The sequence below is a fragment of the Meriones unguiculatus genome, chromosome 2, assembly GCF_030254825.1.
Source record: "Meriones unguiculatus strain TT.TT164.6M chromosome 2, Bangor_MerUng_6.1, whole genome shotgun sequence".
NCBI classification, from domain to species: Eukaryota; Metazoa; Chordata; class Mammalia; order Rodentia; family Muridae; genus Meriones; species Meriones unguiculatus.
The window spans coordinates 92922016-92939885 of NC_083350.1; positions in this window are offsets into that span (position 1 = coordinate 92922016).

Genomic DNA, 17870 nt, shown 5'->3' on the forward strand with positions numbered 1-17870 from the left:
TTACCATTGCAAGTCCCCAAACTGCCTGACTAGAGACAGGCTATTAATACAGAACAAAAGATGGCTTTCCTATCTTCTCTTTATTGGTATTTTAGAAAGTCATGATAATAAATGGAACTTTCCATTAGAAGAGAGGGATTTGCCTAAGGTCCCTCTGAATGGCATGTTAAAATTCTTTATATGTGTTGTGGGGCTATTGGTCCTTGCTCTTTTAGATTGTTGCATTGAAGACCTATTTTAGTTCACGGAGTTTTCTTCATTTCAAGCAGCTTTCCCCCTCCTGTCTTGGATGATAAACTGGCGGGTGCCCTTTTCCAAGGTGGCGTAGAACAAGTGGAACGCAGCTGCGGTTTGTCCAGAGGCGGCTCAGTAACTACACTAGCTCAACAACCCACCAGCTTTTGAGAGTGACAAATGAAGAGCTCTGACCCTTCAGCCCTCTTCACAGTGGTTCTTCCCAGGGCTTCTGGCCCTCTAGAGGAGCAATCACACCAGGACATGGAGGGCTTATGACTGAACAAAAACAGTGGTGACTCACAGAACTGGCACGTCAAAACTAGAAACCAGAAGAACTCATTGTGTGGTTTCCCCACACACACCACACCTAAACACATGTGTGCAATGTCACATGCTTTACCTCTTGACCATCACATTTCCATAGTTACATGACAAGAGCATGCAGCCTTGGTACCAACTGAGTGTTTGAAATATTTATGACTGCATTTCATTACCTAATAGAGTGCCTGGCCCAGGTTCCTGGTTGGCCAGGTCTTCCAAGAAGCAATGAGAATGGAATGCTCTTCCCTATCCTGCAATGTGAGCCTGCCCATGCTTCTCTTATACACACACATAATGTACCTTTACACATATGTACATGTGTATTATGTGGCTATGTGTATGTATGAAGTAGAGGAAAAAAAAGAATGAAATTTTGTGTTTAGAAACTAGAAATAAATGTAAGACATTTCTGAATGGTTCCTAGAGAAAGATTTCAGGGCTTGACATGGTTCATGAAACAAACTACAACACAACTGTAAGAATGGTCTTTTTTTTTTTCTTTCGTTTTTTCTTTTCATTTTTTTTCAATAGTGGGTTAGAATCAAGGCCTCGTATCTGCTAGGCTTGTCTTGTACATCTGACCTGTGTACCTCGTTCTCTTTTTTTCATTTTCTGTTTTGAAACAGGGTGTCACTAAATTGGCCATGCTGACTTTGAACTCATTCTGAAGCCCAGATTAGCCTTAACCTTGAGTTCTGTGCTCATTAATTCTTTGTCAACTAGTCACAGACTAGAGTCATCCTGGAAGGGTATGCCCCTGTCAGGTTGGCCTGCAGACAAGTCTGTGGGAGCATTTTCTTGATTGACAGTTGATATGGAGGATCAGTACTGCCCTTGAGTAGCTGTCCTGGGAGGTATAAGGAAGGTAACAAGTAGTGAGCTGGGAGCCAGTAAACAATGTTTTTCACTGTGTCTGCTTCAGCTTCTGCCTCCAGGTTCCTATCCAGGGATATAACCGAAATAAACTCTTCTCTTCCCAAGTTGTTTTTGGTCAGCGTTTTCACAGCAATCTCAGACAAGCACCTGCAGCCTTAACTTCCCTGAGTGGATGTGGTTCTACACCTGTGCCATGAGGCTCAGTCACAAGCAAGTTTTAAAGTTCAAGCCCGTCTTTATTGGAAGAAAGGATTCATATTTATGAATGGCTTTTTAAAAAATTATAAGCATAGGTAGTCAAAATTTTTTAAATGAACAAACCAATTAGAAGGAAGTGTCATACGGAGGGCTAAGGTGAGGTTTTGCATTCAGAGTTCATAGCCAACTTTCACCCCTCACTGCACGTGAGCCCTCATCTTCACAGGTGTCAGATAGCATTGGGGATGGTCTCAGGGCACAGTTTGCTACTTTAGTCTATGTCCTGTTTCCAGTAACACCAAATCACAGATTGGATGGGTTAAGAAAGGAGGCTTATTTTAGCTCACATTTCAAGTACAAGTTCAAACAGACAAAATGTCCCTACTGAGCTCTTTCTGCCATCTGAATTCACTCACAAAGGCTCCACCCTGGTGACTTTAATCTTAATTACCTGGCAAAGCCCTCTTACTTACCTTAGCACCCCCTAAACACCTGGTCTGATTATATTTCCAAGCACGTGAGCATCTCTGTGGGGATTACATTCCCATATACAAAACATCTGTTGTAGGAATCTTTCTGGAACAACCACTCCAACACCAGAAGCAGAAGAAAGGAGATGTTGCTGCTAAACAAAGCCAAGACAGCTCCTGAACAAAGGCCTTGGTCCTGGGTGCAGTTTGCATTCTCATTTCATACTCTAAAACTACAAGGTGGGTTTACAGAAGCAAAAGATGGTGGTCAGCCTTTTGTTTCAAAGGCATATATATAATAGTTGACAAGTGTAAGCGCTTTTGGTCAGGCTGTTAAGGGCAACGACCCATTGTTTAGCTATTACTCAGATCATCTGGTTCCAGGTAGCAAGTGGCTGTCATACTAGGAGTAGTAAAGCAGTGCTTTAAGTAAACCATTAAATAAATTTACAAGTCGCTATCTTAAAAGTGGCCGTTTCTATCTTACTCTACTATGCTTAAGTCAGAGACAAACCAGAGAAATTTTCCAACTTCCCGAACTGTATAGTTCCTTCACACAGCACTGTGCCAAAATATTTGACAAAAGCAATTTAAGGGAGAAAGGGTTTATTCTGGCTTATGGTTTTAGAGAATAGTCTGTTGCTCCTCCTCCCAAGGGTCCAGCCGAGGGGTTGAGAGGCACAGGAGTCACTGCACAGACAGCGGAAGTAAATGCAATCTGAGGGCGTTCGGATGCAGGCTCTTTTAGTCCAGAAGAGAGGGCAGGTGACATAGCTGAGCGACCAATCAGGTCCCTTCACACCACCTCCGAGCCTGCCATTGGTTGTTTGTCTCTGGGTGGACTCTCCAACTTAAGGTCACCAGGCCATGTACTTTCTGCCAGCCCAACTACTTCTGTAGTCAGCAGGAGCTGCCCCAGGCTGTGAGGCCTAATGGCCCTTTGCCGGGATGCCCACATGCCCTCCCTTTTATTTATCATGCCCTTAGGAGACAGCATCCTTTGCCCCAGCACTGTTGGCCCCAAGCCTCGGGCGCTCATCTCAAGCGACAGCGCCTGTTTAGGTTGCCCCAGCTCCTGGGGTCTTAGCCATCATAGGCTACCCGTCTTCCTGGTGAGTACTCCCCGAGGGTTGCTCTGTCATATAGGAGGCGTGGAGGGGAAACGACAGACCGGAGGGAAAAAGAAGGGAGGAGGGCACTGCACGTTCACCCACAAGCAGCCAAGAAACACACAGACAGGGGGCGTTTCCCAAATGCCAAGGGGGCCAAGGCCACGCTGAGCACCAGATGTTGGTCCTCCTCCCAAGGGTCCAGCCCTTGGTTGAGGACAGGGGGTTCAGGCCGAGGAGGTGAGAGGCACAGAGTCATCACACAGATACCTGGAGTCGGACGAATGCAATCAGAGGGCGAAGGGATGCAGACTCCTTTATTCAGGAAGAGAGACCATGTTATATAGCTTTGGGCGACCAATCAGGTTCCGCCACACCATCTCTGTGGCTGCCATTGGTTGCTGGTCTCCAGGAAGACTCCCCTGTATCAGGTCATGTACTCTCTGCCCAATTTACTTCTGTAATCAGGTCAGTGGAAGCTGCCCCGTGAGCCTTAATGGCCCTTAGCTGGGGATGCCCACAACAGTCCACCAAGGTACGAAAGGTATGATGTCAGGAACAAGGGGTGGCAGGACACATTGCAACCAAGTTGCCGGGAAAGGGGACTTGTATTCAGCTTGCTATCCCTTTTTGATTCAGTTCAGGCCACAGAATGATGCCATCCACATTAAGGGTGGATCTTCCCACTTCAACTAATGTAATCTAGAAAATTTCTCACAAACTTGCCCAGAGGTTTGTTTCCATGTGATTCTAAATCCCATGAAGTTGACAACACTAACATCACACGAAGGTATTTGCATTATTATTTTATTATAGGAATCAAAATGAGTATGATATGGTAAGCCTTCTAATAGTTTCCTGTCAGAGATGGAAAGATTATTTCTTCATTGACTTTGACAACTGCTGTACAGGCACAAACCCCAAGCAGGTGCCGTTAGAAGCTGACCAGGAAGACAGGGACGAGCCTCTTAGAGCCTGAAAAGAATAGGGGACCCAAATGATGGTACCAGCCATTGCAATCTCAGCAATACCTGCCTCCCTTTACCTCTTTAGCAAGCCCCAAAGATGTTATGTCCACAAGTTATCAAGACTGTGATTTCAATTCAGTTAGCTACAAAGACCCTTTTGGCCTATGTAATAGAAGTTTTGGTTTCTTTGTAAACTCAGTTATGTTTTATGTAAATATGTTTTTGTTTTAATCCCAAGTGTGGGATTTTAGTTTTGGTTTTTGTATGTCCACAGCTGATAATTGACCTCTGCAGCCTTTGTCAGGTGGCAATGGCCTGCTTCGTGAGGCGTGGAGAGGGGCGTGGTTTAGAATTTTGAGGGATATAAATATGAGAGCCCAAAAAGAGAAAGTGTGGCATATGGTGTGGCATGTGGAGTGTAGCAGTTTGGAGTGACCAGAGATGAATGGTGTGTCAGACAGCTTGGAGGAGAACAGCTGGGAGAAGTAAAGGGGTCTGTGCCCCCTCTCCCCACTAACCTTCTCTCTCATACCTATGGTTGGAGTGTTGGACGGGAGAGACTTTAAGAAACCTCAAATAAAGTAGAGTTTACAAACGAGTGCTACAGGCACTCAGAATTGATGTTCATAATTGGCATTAAGAACTTTGACTAGAATAAATACCCTGCATTTTCGCAGAGGATTAAAAAGATGATGCTTATAAGGCAATGACTAGATCCTAGGAACACTGTAGGAATCAATAAACTATAGATGTGACAGGATATAAATATGTATCACGAAGCACACATGGCCTGTGTAGTAGAATTGCATAGGAGCTGCTCATTTAGGCTGTAAGTTCCTTGAGTCCTAGGACTAACTAGTTCATCTTCATGACCATGGAGATGCAGGTTCTGGTGGCCCAAGACTCAATTAAGGCTGATGGACTTGGAGAGTTTCTTCTCCACTACCGGGAGGGGCAGTGCCAAAATCGAGCTTCTCCTGAGTGTTCAGGGCGTCTGGGTGATATACAAGAGTTCCCATAATTCTCCTCCAAAACTGCCTCTTCCGTGAAAACTGCCTGGTGCTTGAGTGCACAGATCTGCCAGGCAAAGTTGCTCTTGCGCTCGCCCCATTGAAGGCAGCATTGAGGGTTCTCCTTCTGCAGCACAGCTTGGGTGCACATGGCCTTGCCCTCCTACAGATGCCTCTCTTTGCCCTTCTCCAATAGGGCTTCCTTGCGACTGTGTACCACAACCTACAATAAGCAGAGTCAGCTGGTGTCTGCCTCAACCCTGTCATCAGACAAGCCCTCTATTCACCCTTAAATGAATCCTTTGCACAGCATCTGTGACACAGTAGGTGCTGCCTCTGACCTGGCATTGAAGAGAATGCCATGGGAAAGGCTGAGAAGATGGAGCCGTAGGCAAAGCACTTGCTGTAAGGGTGTGAGAACCTGGACTTGCATCACCAGCACCTGTGCAGAAGCTGCATACAGTGGCTCACACAGAAATCCCAGCACTCAGGATGTGGTGAGAGGACGATCTTGGACCTTGTTGGCTGGCTAACAAGCTCTGAGCTCCAGCTGAGTCAGTACTTTATCTCAAACAAAACTAAACAAAAACAAACAAACAAAAACAGTGGTGCACACCTTTAACCCCAGCACTTGGGAGGCACAGGCAAGTGGATCTCTGTGAGTTGGAGCCCAACCTGGCCCATAGAGCAAGTTCCAAGCCAGCTAAGTTACACAGTGAGGTTCTCTAAATACGTAAATGGAGAGCGACTGAGGAAGACAACCAGTGTGTCAACCGTTGGCTTCCACATACCTGCACATACATGCACATGTGTGCACAAAGGACCCACCCATACGACTCCATATAGGGTGGTGGCCTGCAGTTTTAAGAAGCTGTGTTTTAGAGGGGATGTTTTTTAAAGGAGAAGATTATGTGGGTACATGCAAATTATATGTCATGATCTTATAGTGTATGATTGACCACAAGAAATTAAAGGGAAATTTACAAATACTAGTTGGGAGTACAGAGAGCCAATTGGCAGGGAGGGAAATGAACAGAAGCCAGCTTTCTTTTTGTTTCTTTCTTTCTGCTTTGTCTTAAAGTAGGAAATAGACACAGTGGCCGGAACACTAGCTGTGGGATTGAGAGGAAAATCCATTCCTTTATGTCTTCTTAAATTGCAGAGGGATCACTCAACTTTTTTTAAAGATCAAAAGCTACCTAAAAGCTTAGAAACAAAGGTTTGTGAGGAAACTCTAGATGGATCTGACAGAGCCAGGATAAGCTACAACATGTGCCAGGAAAACCAAAATAAATGAAGGATTAATTACAATTCCCCAGAACTCAGGAAAGCACAGACTTTGATTAAGCAGTGGCTCAAATGATTATAATTATTTGTAGAGACACTAAGCAGTCTTGTCATTTCCTTCAGGAGGTGGTTAGAAGGGTGAGAGAAATGAGCATAGTTGAGTGGAAAAATAGAGACTCTATTCACATTAGCCTGGCCTGGCACTGCTGTGCTACTGCCTGGAACTGAAGCTCACCTGCCAGCCTTTTCAGGTGAGCTGCTTAAGCTTTCAAAGCCTCAGTTAACCAACCTAAAAAATGGGATGGCAGATTCTTGATTGGAAACTAAATGTGGTGTGTGTGTGTACATACAAACATGTGTCAACAGACCCACCATCTTTTCCTCATTGTGAATGATTTATGAACTGCTGGATTCTGGCCAGATGAATGGCAAGGAGGTGGCAGCCACCACCTTCTGTCCTTAGACGTTACTCTCTCTAGCCAGAGTGGCTCTAGAGAATGAAAGTCACGAGGCAGGAGAAGCTTGGATCCCAGTGAGTCCCAGGGATGCCCTGCAGCTGTCTTCCCAGTGCTGGGGCTGTAGGCATATGCTGCCATGCCTGGATTACCACAGGTGCTGGGAAGGGCGCTCAGGCCTTCATGCTTCTGCAGCTAGCACCTCGCCCACTGAGGCTCTCCCTAGCGCCACAGAGCACCGCAGTTACCATGAGCCAGGCACTGTTGCAGGCACTAAGGATATAACATAGTGAAGGGCTTTGGCTCCAGAGTTTGACAGTTTAGGAGGGAAAACAGCTAACCTTATAAATAAGTGTATGCAATGACTATAGGTGACAGTTGGGTGCTATGGAAAGAGGGACTGAGGGCCGTGAAGGAGGTGGGTGGGTGCCAGGGCCTCTCAGTAGTCAGCTGGTTACAACATGATTGATTTGTATCACTTTCCCACCCTCCAATATTCTGTCTGTGATGCTGAAACCAAGACCTGCTATTTGTATTTCTACCTTGCTAAGGGCTTTTTGCTCCCCAGGTGATTGAAGGATGTGCTAGAGAGAGACGTCAGGGTCAGACAGAGTAGAAGAACCTGATCCATAGGAGTAGGCCATCATCATAGCAGTTCTATCATCCTATCCCTTCCTTTGGCCTTCCCCAGCCAGAGTCCTTAGGCCTTTGGTAGGCACTCCTGGCCGCGCTGCATCTGAAGTCTGCTGTGCCAAGGCAATGAGCTTGAACTGCTCTAGGAATGAAAAGTTGTTGGAATGGGAATAGTGGAAGAAGAGGAAGGATAGGAATAATTAGCTAAGAATGGTCTGTGTACTTCCTGCCTAGCATAGTTACTGTCTTAGACAGACAGAGCCTCAGTATGTGATGGAACTTTCCCCGACTGTGGAGATGGTCTACAATCTGTGCTTACAGTAGGCTCAACACATATACGACCATTAGTATTAGAACTGTGGCCAAGTGAAACTGAAGAGCACAACATTGGATTTAATCTCACTTTAGTACTTGAATTTAAGTAGCCAGAGTTGACATGCAAAGAGCCAGTTTCATTTTAAACGCTTAGGCACTCAGAGACTGTGGAAGAAGTTTATTTAGGCTAATTTAAGAACTATGGGGAAGCTTCTGCAAAATCTCCCTGTTGCTAAATGCAGGACTGAATCCCAAGTCTTCAGTTTCTGTGATTTCTGTATTGTTGGACACTGACCTCATCATCAAACACACCCTTTGGTATGTTTCTGTGCATCGCAGCCTCTTGAGTTTTCTTGGCTCTTCTGGCCATTCATCTCAGTCTTGGCAACCTCTTCCCATTGGCTAAGTTTAAGAGACAGCCCTTTGGAGATTTTCAAAAGGTATTACTTGTTCCTTTTCTGCTCTCAGCCTGCCAAGCATCTTCTACCCAGATACCCCACTCCTTTCTCATGAATTCTATTATTCTATTCTGTATGCTTCTCCAAACTGTGAGTAAATGAGGAGTCAGGAAACTAATTCTAATCACCTCCTGTACCAGTCTATCTACATACTCTAATTTCAATTGTTTGGAACAATTGTTACCTGCTTTCTTGAGGTAGCAAATATAATAGATATCATTTCTGTGTTGTTTGCATATCTGGATGCTTCTGTCCTTCCCAGGGGCCCTTGTCCAGTAGAGATTCCATCAATGACTGTTTATCTACTACCTGATGTGTGTTTGGTACAATATTCAAGTTTTCATCCATATTTTCTATGTGGATTAATGAGTGAGAAGGCTTGAAACTGTGTCTTGAGGAATGAGTTTTTTTTTAGAAGAAAGGAATCAGAACATTTTAGACAGGGCAGTTTGACAAAAGGTTCAGAGATAAGAAACAGCATTTTTTCTCAGAGGGAGGAAGCTAGATTTAAAAAGTTTGCTAGCAGCCACAAACCCAGCACAGGCAGAGGAAGACCCCCACAGACCTGCCTGCCACATGGCCCACCCACAGCGGGAGCCACTACAGTGTTTAAGCATATGTTGGACGGATGCAAGAGGAGGAGAAGGTGAGGGTTGTAAAGAGAGGTAGAAGGAGAGGCCCAGGGTGGTGAGGAAGAGCCCGTTGTGAGCAGCCAGCCCTGCCACCTGGGGCCATGGTGAAGACCCAGCCCGTGCTGCTGTTGAGGGCCAAGTCTGGGTCTGTGGCTAGGCGGCAGCAGGGGTTTGTGTGGCTATCCGTGGCTCATACCACTACTAAAGACCATGCAGAAGTCCCTGGTCTGGGCTGCCACCTGGGACCATGTAGGTGTCCAAGGGCTGTGTGAGCTAGCTCTGGCCCTGCTCCTCTGGCTGTGGCTGGCACTCAGGAGAGCTGGACTCCTCTCACTGGCTGTAGCACTCAGGAGAGTGGGCCCTATACCTCAGCTGGGCAGCACAGTAGAGCTGGCTCTGCTGATGTGGGTGCCAGTGAACTGGCCATAGGGCATGAGAGCAGGAGAGCCTTCCCCTTGTGGCCGCAGCACTGGGTAAGCAAGCTAGCCAGGGTAGTGCAGAAAAGCTTGCCCCAGGGGCATGGGTGCACAAAAGCTGGTGAGCTGACCAACTCAGCTACCACCCAGGCGCATCCAGGGCTTTGAGTTGACCCACCCCAAAACCTACTTCATCTTTGAACTGCTGGAGCACCTGAAGGGAAACAGTCCTGCAGATCCAAAGCAGCAGGACCCCATGACACAGGGTACCAACAGGATAACTGAGAGAATTCCTGGTGAGGAACCAATATTGGTGGAAGCTGGAGGCCTTGAGCCAGACCAGTGACTCATTGCAATGAACATTTGCAAGTAAAGATGCATGGACAGAAGGATGTGGGACACACTGGGACATGCCATAGCTTCCACAGTGAGATGTGTTCTGCTTTGTTTTGTTTATTTACTTTTGTTTTCTTTTGAGGGGAGGTTACAAGGGCAGAGGAGGGATATAAAGGGAAAGGGAGATGAGTGGAATTTGGGTACATGATGTGAAACTCACAAAGAATCAATAAAAAGTTTTAAAAAGTTGACAGCTATATTTCACATCATTCTATTAATTTCTGTTCGTAAAGGACTCAGCAATCACTTTTTGATTATCCTATAGGAATGAGAAGAATGGTTCAATATGCATACTCCCAAACAACAGATTTTTACATAGTGATAAATCTCAAATATTCCCACCCACCATGTTGCTGTTTCCATGTTTTCCAGGTCTTCCCAAGCAAGTAAGAGAGATCAAGAGATGGGTGTGCCTTCTTCCAGACATCACTGGGTCACAAATTCCAGAGGTTGTGTTCTTCCCCTGTCTTTGTCCAATGATAAAGAAGAAACATTGCTATGCTCAAAAAATATCAGAAAGGGATTTTAGAAAGCATCATCATTCTGGGACACACGTTCTTACTCAGTAACTATCAGTGAGGGCTGATGCGACTCCACAGGCAGAGACACTTGCCTAGCAAGCACGAAGCCCTGGGTTCAGCCTCTAGACCTGTATAAACAAGGCATGGTAGCACGCATCTGCAATCTCATCACTAGTTAGGTGGGAGGAAGAAGATCAGAAATTCTAGATCATTCTGAGCTACATAGTGAGTCTGGGGCCAGCCTGAGCTACCAGAGACTCTGTCTCAAAAGCCAACAAATAAAACCTGATCATCAGCTCCCCATTGCCCTCAAGTAAGTCAGGACGTTGAGGCTCATATTAATTGGAAAGCCATCAATTCTGCTTTATTTCTCAGAAAAACGTTTACCAGTTAGTATGATTGCATAGAAAATTACCCCCCAAACAATGGCATAAAACAACCTTTGATTTATGTGAAGAGATTCTTATATGTGATAAAGCAAGATTTGGTGGGGAAGGGTTATCTCTGCCCTACAATGTCTGGGACCTCAGCTCAAAGACTCAAAGGCAGAAGCTTTAAGTTGAGACTTTTTTTATTGTTTGTTTTAACACTTTTACTAATTCTTTGAGAATTTTTATACAATGTGTTTTGCTACTCTCCCCCTTCATTCTCCATCAGCCCCCAGCTCCTCATCTCTTTTTCCCCATAAGGCCTCCCAATCCACCTCTACCACCTCACCCCTTCTTCTCCATAATACCTCCCACTCCACACCCACCTCCTCACTCCCCAACTTCTTATCCTCTTGATTTTATTTGAAAACTCACAAGTTCAATTTGAGCTGCATAATATGGGACTATTACTGGATCAAGGCAGACCTTAAAGAAAACTAGCTCTTTCTTTAATTTTTTTTTGGCATTACTTCTTTTGTATTTTTTATTTTTTACAATTTATGAATTTTATACCCTGATTGTAGCCCCTTCCCTCATCTCCTCCCAGTCCTCCCACACACACACATTCACTTCCCCTAGTCCACTGAAAGGGGAGCCCTCCTCCCCTACTATCTGACCCTAGCCTATCAAGTCTCACCAGGACTGCCTGGATCCTCTTCCTCTGTGGCTGGCAAGGTCGCATCACCAGGGGGAGGTGATCAAAGAGAATATCAGAGACAGCCCCCACTCCCCTTACTCGGGACCCACATGGAGAAAGAGCTGCCCATCGGCTACATCTGAGCAGGAGGTCTAGGTCCTCCCCATGCATGGTCCTTGGTTGTTGTATCAGTCTCTGCAGGCCCCCGGGCCCAGATGTTTTGGCTTTGTTGGTCTCCTTGTACAGCCCCTGTGTTGAGAAGGTCAGACATTAGTGTGTCTGTGCTTCATGCTGGGGAGACACACAGCATTTGTCTCTCCTAATGATGTCTGCATGCAGCCCCTCTTGTCCATGGCTTCAGCATAGCTAATTATACCTGGATTCCCAGCACACATGTCCTGAGAAAGAAGCCAGTCGGCAGCACTGCCACCACTCTCATCTGCCTTCAGAAGCTGTACTGTTATTTCAAACATATTTTATAATTAGAGACTATCATTAGGGCCCATATTCACAAAAAGAATGTGTCCCTCACTTTGGTAGGAAGATTGTTGAAGAATTTACAGTCTTCTGTTAAAACTATTGCAAACCCCACCATAGATCTGTTGCTACACCCCTAAATTGTGGCTTACTATGACGTTCACACTTTTGGGCATTGGCCTTCCAAATTTTTGCTCATCATTTAAGATTCAGTCAAGACACCACCCTACTATAACATTCTGGAGAAGCACATTTAGAAGTAATTCTGTCCTCTGTACTCCCTGTGGCCCTCTGCTTCAGTTCTCCTGCCCTGAATATGTAGCTATTGAATAGATAAATAGACCAGAACAATAAAATCTCAGTGTGAAAGTGACCCTGTGTTGTTTAGAAACTCCTTATGAGCTCATTTATTTCTACTCATGGTTATTTCTTCTGTGGTTGTAGCATCTGAAAGGCAGGAACCAAATCTGATCTATCTCGGAACCACCTCCATCCTATCTTCAATCTTTACTAATTTCATCACTGCTCACCTGTGGGGACTTTTGAAGGCTGTCAGTTAAATGAACAAGGCTGCCTTCCCCAAATACACACACACACACACACACACACACACACACACACACACACGCATACACCTATGCAGTGTGTTAGTTTGTTATCTCTTTAATTAATCAGGGAATATTTGATGAGATGCAGGTTGGAATAGTGGTGAGACGTAATTCCCAAGTTCTGAAAGGATGTGAGATGTTTGTGAGCCCCTGGGTGACAGGGTTGGAGGTCTGTGCTGTGACTGCAGTCTGTAGTTGTTGGCTTTAACATCACAAGGATAAAATACTGGACTAAAACAAATCAAGGAAAGCAGGGCTTATTTCTGTCCTGGCTTTGAAGGGATGCAGCCCATCATGGAGGGAAAGCATGACAGCAGGAACATGGACATCTGGAGTCAGGAAGCAGAAAGAGCTGAATTCTGATGTTTATTCAGTCCAGGGGCCCAGCCTGTGGGGTGGTGCAGGCCACACCTTTAGTGAAGTTTGTCCTGTAGTGACCCCCAACCATAAAATTATTTTCACTGCTACTTAATAACTGTGATTTCGCTACAGTTATGAATCATAATATAAATATCTGATATGCAGCATATCTGATATGTGACCCCTGCAAAAGGGTCATTTGACCCTCCAAAGGTTGAGAACCTCAACCATCTTTTCTCTTTTTAAAATATATTTATTTATTTATTTTTTATTATGTGTCTGTGTGTCTGTATGTGTACCACATGCATGCAGATACTCAAGGAGGCCAGAAAAGTGTGTCAGACCCATTGGAACAAGAGTTATAGGTGTTTGTGAGCTGCCTGATGTGGGTGCTGGGAACTGAACCTATGTCTTCTGCAAGAGCAGCAGGTGCCTTTAACTGCTGGGCCATCCCTCTGGGCCCCACCCCCATCCTTTCTTTGCTTTCTTGCCTCAAGATATAAACAACTTGATTTGCCATATGCTTCCACCATAGTGTCTGCCTCACCAGAGGCTCAAGGCAGTGTCCTGTAAGCCATGAATCAAAATACACCTTTTGCTTTAGGAGTTCATAGTCTCTGGCATTTCATTGCGGTTATGTGACCGTAGCTGACACACCTTCTGACTGGCAAGAGGTTTTTGTTACTCTTGTTGCTGAATAGATGCTGGTGCTCTTGGTCCACATATATCTATGAGGAGTTAGTGTTCCCCAGCCTTTCTAGGCTCTCCCCTCCCTGCTCTTCTCTTCTGCTTCTAGGACACAGCAAACAGATTAACAAAGACCACTCTGTTCCTAGTCAATAGCAGTGCTTTAGGGACCACACAAAGCAGTCTGGGCTGGCGGAGGGCTCAGCAGGTTAAAAGCACTTGCCACACGAAACTGATGCCTTGAGTCTGATTCTCAGAGACACAGGAAAAGCCAGATGTGGTAGCCCGAATTTGCAATCCTGGCACTTCTGTGGTGAGGCGGGCAGCAGAAATCACCCAGATGGACCAGATAGCCTGGGATACCTTGTGTAGGGGAAACAAGACTGTACATTAATGAGATGCGAGGCAAGAACTGTCTGTCAAAGTTTGCCCTCTGACTTCCATGTGCAGGGCATGTACCCACATGCACACACATACATACACACTGGAGATATGGCTAGTATTTGCCTTGTGTGTGCAAAGCCCTGGATTTGATCAGCAGAACTGCCAAAAAATATCATATATACTTTTTTGTTTTGTTTTGTTTTGTTTTGTTTTGTTTTGAGACAGAGTTTCTCCGTGTAGCCTTGGCTGTCCTGACTTGCTTTGCAGACCCGGTTGGCTTTAAACTCACAGCAATCCACCTGCCTCTGCCTCCCTGAGTGCTGGGATTACAGGCATGCACCACCATGCCTGGCTATCATATATACTTTTAATTCACAGGATTGAAAAGAGAAAATGAAGACAAGTCTTTCCTAAAAATGTTTTGAGCCTTAAAGGTGGATTGGAAATGAAGAAGAGATTTGTGTGTGTGTCTATTGACTGAGGAATGACAGCATCATTCAAGTTACCGTTAATTTATTCAGAGCTGGGGGTGTAGCTTGTTGGTAGAACACTTGCCTAGCACAAACAGAGCCCTGGATTCAATCGTTAGCAACACACACACAAGAGTGAGAGACAGAGACAGAGACAGAGACAGACACAGACACAGACACAGACACAGACACAGACACAGACACAGACACAGACACAGACACAGACACAGACACAGACAGAGAGACAGACACAGACAGAGAGACAGAAAGCTAAAGAGAATATTTAATTAATATCTACTAAATGCTCAGTACCTTGAGGTGTTTGCATCCAGAAAATCCAACAGTGGATAGAAGAGGCCAACCCAAAGCTCAGCTTTTGGTAGGGGGAGGTATGCAGCACAGATGAAAAGAAAGAGAGTATGATGTAATGTCCATCAAGTGCTATGATGAGAAGAAAAGCAGAACAAGGAGCCAGGGGGTGTGGGTACTGGAGGCAGCCTGGTTGGGCAAGGTCTCAGTTTAAGAGTTACTTAATCCAGAGCAGAAATAGCATCATACTGAGGGTGAGCAGGACGGGCAAGCACGGAGAGCTTGAGCAGAGGGCACTGGCATGCTTAAGGAGTAGACGTGATGGGCTGTCAGTAATATGATGACTGTGCCAGCGTATGGACCTGCCTTTGCATCCCCAACACCCATGTGAAAAGCTGGGCATGGCAATGTGTATTTGTGACTCTAGCATTGGAGGGGACAGGCTGCACAGACAGGTGGATCCCTGAACCTCACTGGCCACTCAGTCTAACTAATCATGAGTGGCTGATTTAGTAGAGACTGTCTCCTAAAATAAGGTCATGAGTGACAGGAAAATATCCCACACCAATCTCTAGCCTACACACATTCAATAATAATAATAATAATAATAATAATAATAATAATAATGGTAATAACAATATTAATAGGAAGAAGCAGGTGGGAGAGGTGGGAGAGGACAGGCTGGAGCCAACCAGGGGCTGGATCATGCACTGCGATAGTGACAGAAGGTAAATGACAAGGGTGACTACTATTTCAAAGAACTAAGCCACTTGTTTGCGGATAGGCAGATGCTGGGCTGAGGAAGGCCATCACAGTGGTCCAGGCTGTGGCTGATGGAGACTGCGCTGATGGCAATGCTGTTGACCCTGTTAACAGGGCTTGTGAACATCACCTGCAAGTCCTATCCTGGTCTACTCTGAGATGAGACTGTCTGCTTCTGATGCTCGGTGATGAAAAGGTGGACAGAACTGAATGGTACAGAAGGAAGAACGCAGGGTCATCAACGGCCATCAGGAAAACCTCTGAATGAAACCAGAGACTCTGGCATCCCCGTAGCTACTTTTCCTTGCCAAGACAATAGGTGCACCAGGGAATAAAGGAAGGAGTGCCAAGATGGCTGCCTTAGTGCAGTGAGGTGCTTTGGGCTCAAGAGACAAACATCCAAAGCACACTAGCTTACATAGCAAAGAACAGGAAGTCCCTTGGCCTTCTGCTTGCTCACACAGTTTGATATGAACGTCTTGGTGAAATAACTGTCTGATCTATTCAACTCCTTAGCAGGTACTCACTAAAGTGAGTCTCCCTTTCCAAATGAGGCCAACTGCAGAGTCATCCCAGCCAAGGAAGAAGTCAGGAGTGTCTGTCTGCTGAGACAGTTGCCTTCACAACAAAGCATGGCTGTGAACTGCAACCCATGTCTCACCTCTCACCATTCTTTGCCTTTTAGTTGTTTAGTGATGAGCAGCGCCCTCATATATCAAATGATGTCTAGGCTTGACCGGGCAGTGTATTTGCTGAGACGTGGAATGTGTGGTCCCACTCACTAGCTTCAGCCTCTGGATTGGATCTTGGTCAAGAGCAGTCCTCAGTGGCACCCCCTCACATCTGGGAAAAAGAGAAAGAATGTGGCTACCTCCCTTTGGGGCTATGGATGCTGCCGAACAGTGGATCCTTGTGTCTGCTCATCAGCCCTTGTTTTCTAGCCTTCTAGGCACTATGGAAGATGTCAGGGGAAATAACGACCGGAAGACATGGTGCCCGTCCAGTTTAGTGAGGAGGCTCATTGGGGTTAGCTGATGATCCTGCTGCTGTGATTAAAAACAGCTTTGACAAAAGCAACTTAAGGGAGAAAGGGCTTCTTTGGGTTCACAGTTCAAGGTGCACACATCCCATCATGGTGGGGAAGTCAAGACAGCGGGGGCTTGAAGCAGCTTTTCACAGCGCAGCCACAGTCGAGAACTAGAGAAGGGTGAGTGTGAGCTTCCATCCTGCTCCCCGTCTCCATTTTACACAGTCCAGGATCCCAGCAAGGGAACGGGCCTGCCCACAATGAAGAATCACCCCACAGCAGTGAACACAATCCGGACAATCCACCCCTCACTGGTTCTAGATCCTGTCAGCCCCGCCCTGACATTCGCTATCCTGGTGAGGGGTCAGTGCAGTGAAGGAGACAAACATATAGTCATTGTCTTCAAATGTCATGTGTGAGACATTCCACATGTATGCCAAGACTGGTGAGAAAAGAGCAGCTCCCTATGACAGAATGGAACACACAGAGGGACACACATACGTGTATGCACACACACGTCCTCAGGACAGGACAGGCAGGTTACACATGCTTAGTAGAAAGGAGTTCACTGGCAATCGTGGGATGAAAGTGGATAGACTGACACTCAGGCAGGGCAAACAGCAGCTATAAGGGTACGGAGTGGCATGGTTTCCGGCAGGACAGACTGGTCGGGAGTTAACACGCTGAGCCTGGAAAGCCAGGATTGTGTCTGGTAAGAGGCCCACTTGTGTCCTGGTTGATGAGTTTTCATCCTGAGGTTGATCATTCTGGCAAACCAGGAGTGGCTAGACCTGAAAAAGGCTCACTGGAAGCAGGACTCTGCTTGGGAAATGCTGAGCCCAGGCAGTACCTAGTAGTGACCACCAGGTAGAGCAAGTGTGCCGAGGCAGCTTGGTTGTTGGGTGCCGGTGGATCCCGAAAGGGTAGGGAAAGCCCACCCAGTCTGTTTTCACCAGCCGGAAGCTCCTCAGACAGGTGTTCAAAACTCTAGAAAAAACAGTGATGGTTCTTAGAACTCCCTGACGCCAGGCTGGAGTGTGTTAGGTGGTGCAGCAGTCAGCGGCGTGCACACTGGGAGCAGCAAAGGCTGAGTTCCTCTTTCCAGGGTCCACGTAAAAGCCAGGCTTAGAGCAGGGGCCCGAGACCTCTGCATTGTTGGAAAAGGGGGACAGAGACGTGCGGCCCGGGCAGCCTAGCTGAGTGGGTGAGTTCCAGGTCAGTGAGAGACGCTGTGTGGTAGTAGTTTGGATGAGAAATGTCCTTCAGAGGCTCATGTATTTGAACGCTTGGTCCCCGGTCAGTGGTGCAGCCTCGCTGGGGCCGGCTTTGAGATTCCGCGGCATCACTGAGCTTCCAGCTCTTTGTCTCTGCTTCATGCTTGCAGTCAAACATGCAAGTGCTCAGCTTCCTGCTTCTGCC